Source organism: Marmota flaviventris, chromosome 5 (assembly GCF_047511675.1).
Source record: "Marmota flaviventris isolate mMarFla1 chromosome 5, mMarFla1.hap1, whole genome shotgun sequence".
NCBI lineage: Eukaryota > Metazoa > Chordata > Mammalia > Rodentia > Sciuridae > Marmota > Marmota flaviventris.
The window spans coordinates 60,341,722-60,351,071 of NC_092502.1; positions in this window are offsets into that span (position 1 = coordinate 60,341,722).

The window sequence follows — 9,350 nt, forward strand, 5'->3', positions numbered from 1 at the left end:
GGGATTCATTTTGACATAATAATAAAAGCACAGAATATAATTTGCTCTAATTCAGTCCCCAGAATTTCTCCTTTCCCTTCCCCCTTTCCTTCCCATTTTCTTCCCTCTAGGTTACTGATCTGTCTACTATCTACTTATAGTTTTCTTTAAATTAATGCCTCGTGGATATATATAATGGTGAGGTTCACTGTGGTTCACATTTCTTTTTGAACATGTTTATAGACAGAAAAAGAGAACTTTAGTGGGTAAGAGTAAATTCTACAGCTTCCTATCATAAATCATAAGTAATGATTATCTTCTAACTCCATGGGAACATTGACTCCCCAAAGATACAATGAACCAAAAACCTCAGCCCATCATCTTTCTGACCTTTCTAAATAGGTCAATATAATGTCAAAAAGAACGCATTGTTTTATTAAAAAAAAAAAGAAAGAAAGAAAACAAACATATGATCTAATTGAGAAAGCAGCACAAACCAATTCAAAGACACTCAGTCGAGATGACATTTAGCTTAGCAGGTTAGGGAAGAGCAATTGATTGCTTAAGCATTTTCAAAAGGACATGGACTGGAATGTAGGAATTGTGGACAACATTTTGACAAAAGACTCATTAACGATAGCTATTTCAATGCTTCTTCCTATGAGGAATAAGACTGCCATTTTAACACTGCGTGTTTATCAGGATTGCATCTAATTCCATTCTTGTGTATTTAAACAACAGCATCCCTTAGCCTTGCCATTTTTAGATTCATGGGAATTCCTCTGGAAAAGATATTTTCAAATAACTTTCAAGAGTTCATCATTGCCATAAAGATATCATCTCATCATACATTTTGTGCTAGCTTTACCTACTTCTATTAGTACAACAGTTACACATTGATCAGTATTTTACTTAGATGAAAGTAATATGGACACATGTGTACGCATACAGATTTCATTCACAAGTATAGAGGGCCAGAAAATAAATCCATACTAAAGATAGTTATCAAGGTACTCAATATCTTGAGAGGCTATTTTGTATTTCCTCATTTGTGTCTAAATAATGATAAAGCAAAAGCTAGAAAATATCATTTAGTCATGTAACCCTAAATATTAACACAGTGCAGTAGCTATGCTTGAGATATGAATACAAATTTACAGGTCACCATTCTTTGACAATTCTCACAGAAGTCTGGTCACAACATGCCTGAATTCTCTGCTCAGATTTCTTTGAGCTAAAATCAAGATACTAGCCAGGAGAATTCTCATCTGGAAGGACTGATAAAAACATACTTCCAAATACATTATTATTGCTACAGAATTCAGTTCCTTGTTGCTGTAGGACTAAGGTCCTCTCTCTTTGGTGGCTAACAGTGAAGGTTTATTCTCAACTTTTAGAAGTTGCTCCTTACTGCTCAGTTCCCTACATCTGTAACTCAGCAGAGTTGTGTCAAATCTTTCTTGTAATTCAAATATCTGACTTCCTTATCTCTGCCAATTTCAGATTTTAAGGGTTCATGATATTAGGTCAGGCCCACTCAGCTAGGTGGTGGGCTTATCCTTTCAAAGCCAACTGCACTATATAACATACCTACAGGAACAAAGCTCCTCATATCCACAGACACAAGGATAATACAGTGCACATGTAGCAGGTCCTCGGGGTTTTGACAACTTTCTTAGAATTCTTCTTTTATAGATATCAAAACTAGACAAAGTCATTACTGACAAAAGAAAACTAGAGACTGTATCCCTCAAAAACATTAATAGAACATTTTTAATAAAATTTAGCAAATAAAATTAACAATACAAAAAATAACATTACATGATAGTCAAGTAAAAATAACTTTTTCTTTCTTTCTTCTTCTTCTTCTTCTTTTTTTTTTTTTTTTTTTTTTTGTACTGGGGATTGAACCCATGGCACTCAACCACTGAACAACATACCCAGCCCTTTTTGTATTTTATTTAGAGACAGGGTCTCACTGAGTTGCTTAGGGCCTGCTAAGTGGCTGAAGCTGGCTTTGAATTCGCAACCCTCCTGCCTCAGCCTCCTGAGTCACTGGGATTATAGGCATGCATCACCACACCAGCATGATTATTTCTTAAAAGCAACTAATATACAGTAAACTCATGATAATGTTTATGCCTGTAAGGAGTGAAGAGTGGAAATTCAGGAGAAAGGGATAGGAGAGTACAAACTACAATTTTAGTTTTATTATTATGTTAATTGAATGGCATTCACAGGTCTATACTGTATTATGGTTTCTAGCTTACTTAGGTACTTGCCCTGTATTGCTATGTTTTGAGTTGGTCATGAAGCACATCAGCCATCTCTCCTCTTGCAAGACTGTATAACTGCAGCTTCAGTCACATTACTCAAAGTCCCAGCTGCTTCCCTGCTGGATGCAGCCCCACATTCACACCATACTTTCCACTTGCTGCTCACAGCCAATGACAGAGCATGGAGAGGAAGCTAAGCAGACCCATTCCTACAAGATGCTGAACTGCTTTAAAAAGTAATTTGGCTGAAGGGCTCTCATTCACCTGACTAAGTTTCCTTAGTGCTCTGCTCCAGCCTGAGACTCTCCCTTACCCATCCTTCTCCCTCCCACTCTCCTTCAGCATAGAAGGCTTGCACTGAGGTCTGAAAGTTCTCCACTCACTGCCCACTTGTTCTGGTCCCTCCCTTTTGCCCATCATAATGACTTCCTCAATAAATCTGTTGCACAGTTAATCTCATTTTGTCATTTGCTTTTCAGAGAATCCAAACCAATACATTTACTTCAAACATTACATTAGAAAAAGTAATAGCAAAAACTGACACAAGAAAAGAAGCATTTAGCATGGTAAGTTGTCAACAAAAAAATGAAGATGAATTAATGATGATATGACAAAACCTATTATAATTCACAATAAGTGGATTGAATCATCCATTAAAAATACATTTCTCACTTAAAATCAATATCAATGTGAACCAATGCCATTTATAAATAATATACAAAAAAAAATAAGCAAAAAAATGAAGACAGAGAAATGGAAAAAGATGGATATATTAGATAAAAGTAAACCTCACCAAAAATATATACATGTGTATTTTGGCCTAGTTTATACAAAATATATTTATGTATTAACATGTATGAACACATGCAAATAAGTTTGATACATTAGTATCAAATAAGAGCACTTGAAAATGAAATATTTAAAAAAAAACAGTATTTCATAAAGGAAGACAGAACAATAATGAACATTTTAAGTACCAGTAACATAATTTTCAAAAGCATAAAGTAAAAATAATAAAGAGAAGAAATGACACATTTGCAATCATATTCAAACACTTTATCCTACTACTCTCAGAAGATAAAAAATGTAATATCAAGAAAGAACAATATTAAGATTGGGTAAAATACAGCTAACCAGCATATGGATAGAATGTTGTATACAAAATGAAGACTAGCCAGGGATAGTGGCTCACTCCTGTAATCCCAGAAGTTCAGGAAGCTGAGGAGGAAGATTGCAAGTTCAAAGCCAGCTTCAGCAATTTAGCAAGACCCTAAGCAACTTAGTGAGATCCTGTCTCAAAATAAAAAAATAAAAAAGGTTATGGTTAATCACCCCTGAATTCAATTCCCAATACCTAAAATAATTTTTTAAATTGAAAAGAAAATTAAAGAAGACTAAAGGTTATTATCACACAGTTTGGAATATTAACATAAATAATTGACTTAGAAATGAAATTCACAATTCAAAATCTTTCATCATAAAGACCACATTCACATCCCATTTTGAAAAAACAAACAAAAAAAGCTAGAAGCTAACAATGAACAAATTATACCTGGAAACTAGTCACACACATTGAAGAACTATTGGTAAAATAGAAAACTTTCAGTTCTTAAAAAAATGGTGAACTACCATGGGCTCTTTACTCTCTCTTCCAAACTAACTCCAGAGAAACGAAAAATAAATAAATGTCATGGACTGTAAGTAAATTATATGGGTCTACAGAATCTAAGTAAGAACCCTAAGAAAAATGAGGCAACAATGACCTGGCATGAGAAGAAAGTGACAGCAGAGACTGAGGAGGAGAGATGTCAGGGAGAGTGGGAGGAAAGGTGGAACTTCTTGACTTGTATACCTTTCCTTCTGACACCCTGCCTACCTGTTGCAGTCAATGTTTAATGCCTGTGACACAAATACCTAATCAGAATAACTTAACGGGAGGAAAAGTTTATTTTGGTCTTGTACTTTCAGAGGTTCTAGTTCATGGTTGGCTGACTTCACAGCTTTGGACCTGAGGTGAGGTAGAACATCAGGTCAGATAGACAAGGTAGATGAACTTGCTTACTCAGGGCAGCCAGGAAGCAGAAAGAGAGAGTGCACAAGAAGACAGGGGCAAGATATATCATCCCCAAAGGCATGTCCCCAGGGACCTACTTCCCCCAGCCACGCTTCACCTGTCTACAGTCACTAGTAATCCATTCAATTTATTAATCCATGAAATGGATTAATCCACCAACTAGACCACAGCTCTTATAATCTAATAATTTTACCTCTAAACATCCCTGTATTGTCTAACATGAGATTTTTGGGGGATCACTGCATATCTAAACCATAATACTTCCCTACTCTTCATGGTAGAATAGAAATAGGTATATAATACCACCAGGGGATAATAACTCCACAGCAAAAATTATTACAAGGCAAGGCAAGGGGAAAAAGTCCCCCACAAGACAGAAATCATACAAACAAACTAAAAATCCCAAACAATAAACACAAACTATACAAACAAAATTAATGGAGTAAACCTGTATATACTATATATTAATAGAATGCAAATGTGAACTTTTAAAATAAGCAGACTTTTGACTTTCAGGGGTATAAGAGGACATTGATAATATTAAACAAATAAAAATTATGAAAAATGAGTTATAAGTACTTGGTATCAAAATCAAATAGCTGAATAAACTCAACAGCTGAAATGCATAACAGAATGAATACAACTATTGAGCTTGCCATAAAAAAGAATGTAAGGATTCACAAAATTCAAATTAAAAAAATGAATGTTCATTCAATATACAGATATTGTCTAATACTAATTTAAAAATGTAAATCAAAGAGTATAAAAAGGAGGAAATTTTAAAAAAATTAACACAAAGGGAAAAGAGAAGAATTAATCTGGAAAATACCAAGAATATCTAAAAAAAAGACTAATAAAATAGAAAAATCTGTGCATGTCTAATTAAAAAAAACAATAAAAAATGAACATTAAAAGTAAGACTAGAAAGAGAAAGTAAAGAAAAACTTGGAAAGTAGATGCATTACAATTCTTATTACACATATCGAGCACAATTTTTCATATCTCTGGTTGTATACAAAGTGTATTCACAGCAATTTGTGTCTTCATACATGTACTTTGGAAAATAATGATCATCACATTCCACCATCATTAATAACCCCATGCCTCCTCCCTTTCCCTCCCACCGCTCTGCCCTATCTAGAGTTTGTCTATTCTTCCCATCTCCCTCTCCCTATCCCACTATGCATCAGCCTCCTTATATCAAAGAAAGCATTTGGCATTTGTTTTTTTGTGATTGGCTAACTTCACTTAGCATTATCTTCTCTAACTCCATCCATTTACCTGAAAAATGCCATGATTTTATTCTCTTTTATTGCTGAGTAATATTCCATTGTGTATATATGCCACATTTTTTTTTATCCATTCATCCATTGAAGGGCATCTAGGTTGGTTCCACAGTTTAGCTACTGTGAATTGTGCTGCTCTATACATTAATGTGGCTGTGTCCCTGTAGTATGCTGTTTTTAAGTCCTTTGGGTATAGTCCAAGGAGAGGGACAGCTGGGTCAAATGGTGGTTACATTCCCAATTTTCCAAGAAATCTCCATACTGTGTTCCATATTTAGGCTGCACCAATTTGCAGTCCCTCCAGCAGTGTATGAGTGTACCTTCTTCCCCACATCTTTGCCAACACTTATTGTTGTTTGTCATAATAGCTGCCATTCTGATTGAAATGAGATGAAATCTTAGAGTGGTTTTGATTTGCATTTTTCTAATTACTAGTGAGGGTGAACATTTTTTCATATATTTGTTGACTGATTGTTTATCTTCTTTTGAGAAGTGTCTGTTCAGGTCTTTGGCCCATTTATTGATTGGGTTATTTGTTGTTTTGGTGCTTAGCTTTTTGAGTTCTTTATATACCCTAGAGATTAGTGCTCTATCTGATGCGTGGGGGGTAAAAATTTGCTCCCAAGGTGTAGGCTCTCTATTCACCTCACAGATTGTTTCTTTTGCTAAGAAGAAATGTTTTAGTTTGAGTCCATCTCATTTATTGATTCTTGATTTTAATTTTTGCACCACAGGAGTCTTGTTAAGGAAGTTGGGGCCTAATCCCACATGATGGAGATTAGGGCCTAATTTTTCTTCTATTAGATGCAGGGTCTCTGGTTTTATTCCTAAGTCCTTGATCCATTTTGAGTTGAGTTTTGTGCATGGTGAGATATAGGGGTTTAATTTCATTTTGTTGCATATGGATTTGCAATTTTCCCAGCACCATTTGTTGAAGAGACTATCTTTTCTCCATCGCATGTTCTTGGCACCTTTGTCTAATATAAGATAACTGTAATTATATGGGTTAGTCTCTGTGTCCTCTATTCTATACCATTGGTCTACCAGTCTGTTTTAGTGCCAATATCATGCAGTTTTTGTTAATATTGCTCTGTATTGTAGCTTAAGGTCTAGTATATTGATGCCACCTGCTTCACTCTTCCTGCTAAGGATTACTTTAGCTATTCTGGGTCTCTTATTTTTCCAAATGAATTTCATGATTGCTTTTTCTATTTCTGTGAGGAATGTCATTGGAATTTTTATCAGAATTGCATTAAATCTGTATACTGCTTTTGGAAGTATGGTCATTTTGATAATATTAATTCTGCCTATCCAAGAACAAGGTAGATCTTTCCATATTCTAAGGTCTTATTTGATTTCTTTCTTTGGTTCTGTAATTTTCATCATATCACTATTTCACCTGTTTTGTTAAGTTGATTCCCAAGTATTTTTTTGAGGCTATTGAAAATGGTATAATTTTCCTTGTTTTCCTTTCTGAAGAGCTGTCACTGATATATAGAATGCCTTTGATTTATGGATGTTGATTTTATATCCTGCTATTTTGCTGAATTCATTTAATAGTTCTAGAAGTTTTCTGGTGGAACTTTTAGAATCTCCTTGGAATAGAATCATATCATAAGCAAACAGTGCCAATTTGAGTTTTTCTTTTCCTATGTGTATCCCTTTAATTTCTTTCTTCTCTTCCCAGTGTTTTAAGAACTATGTTAAATACAAGTGGTAAAAGAGGGCATTCCTGTCTTGTTCCAGTTTTTAGAGGAAAAGCCTTCAATTTTTCTCCATTTAGAATGATGTTGGCCTGGACTTATTGTAGATAGTCTTACAATGTTGAGATATGTTCCTGTTATACCTAATTTTTCTAGTGTTTTGAACATGAAGGGGTGCTGTATTTTGTCAAATGCTTCTTCTGCGTCTATTGAGATTATCATAGGATTCTTATATTTGAATCTATTGATGTGATTAATTACATTTTTGATTTCCATATGTTTAACCAACTTTGCATCCCTGGGATGAATCCCACTTGATCAAGGTGCACGATCTTTTTGATATTTTTTTGTATTTGATTTGTCAGAATTCTATTGAGAATTTTTGCATCTATGTTCATTAGAAGTATTGGTCTAAAGTTTTCTTTTTCTATCTTTCTTTTTCTTTTTTTTTCTGATGTGTCTTTGCCTGGTTTTGGAATCAGAGTGTCATTGGCATCATAGAATGAGTTTGGAAGTGCTGCCTCTTTTTCTATTTCCTGAAATAAATTGAAGAGTATAGTTATTAGTTTTTCTTTAAAGGTCTTTTGGAACTTGGTTGTGTATTCATCTGGTCCTGGGCTTTTCTCAGTTGGTAGACTTTTGATGGCATCTCCTATTTTGTCACTTGAAATTGATCTATTTAAATTCTGTACATCATCCTGATTCAATTTGGGCAAATTATATGACTCTAGAAATTTGTTGATGCCTTCAATATTCTCTATTTTATTGGAGTACAAGTTTTTAAAATAATTTCTAATTATCATCTATATTTCTGTATTGTCTGTTGTGATATTTTCTTTTTCGTCACATATGTTAGTGATTTGAGTTTTATCTCTCCCCTTCTCTTCATTACCATGGCTAAGAGTCTGTCAATTTTATTTATTTATTTCAAAGAACCAACTTTTTGTTCTGCCAATTTTTTCAATTGTTTGTTTCAATTTCATTGATTTCAATTATTTCTTGTCTTTTGCTGCTTTTGTTGTTGATTTTTTCTTCTTTTTCTAGGGCTTTGAGATGTAATGTTAAGTCATTTATTTGTTGACTTTTTCTTCGTTTTAAGGAATGAACTTCATGCAATGAACTTTCCTCTTAGAACTGCTTTCATAGTGTCCCAGAGATTTCAATATATTGTATCTCTGTTCTCATTCACCTCTAAAATTTTTTTAATATCCTCCTTGATGTCTTCTGTAACCCATTGTTCATTCAGTAGTATATTATTTAGTCTCCAGGTGTTGCAGTGGATTTTATTTCTTATTTTATTATTGATTTCTAATTTCATTCCATTATTATCTGATAGAATGCAGGGTATTATCTCCTCTTTTTTATATTTGCTAAGAGTTGCTTTGTGGCATAGTATATGGTCTTTTTAGAGAAGGATCCATGTGCTGCTGAGAGGAAAGTATATTCTCTCATTGAAGGAAATATTCTATATATGTCAGTTAAGTCTAAGTTATTGATTGTATTATTGAGTTCTATAGATTCTTTGTTCAGCTTTTGTTTGGAAGATCTATCTAGTGATGAAAGAGGTGTGTTAAAGTCACCCAAAATTATTGTGTTGTGGTCTATTTGACTCTTGAACTTGAGAAGAGTTTGTTTGATGAACATAGATGCTCCATTGTTTGGGTTATATATATATTTATAATTGTTAAGTCTTGTTGGTGTATGGCTCCCTTGAGCGGTAGGTAATATCCTTCTTTATCCTTTTTGATTGACTTTAATTTGAAGTCCGCTTTATTTGATATGAAGATGGAAACCCCTGCTTGCTTCCATGGTCCATGTGAGCAGTATGATTTTTCCCAACCCTTCACCTTCAGTCTGTGGATGTCTTTTTCTATGAGATGAGTCTCTTGGAGGCAACATATTATTATTATTATTATTATTATTATTATTATTATTATATCCAATCTGATAGTATATGTCTTTTGATTGGTGGTTTAGGCCATTAACATTCAGGGTTATTACTGAGACATGATTTGTATTCCCAGACATTTTT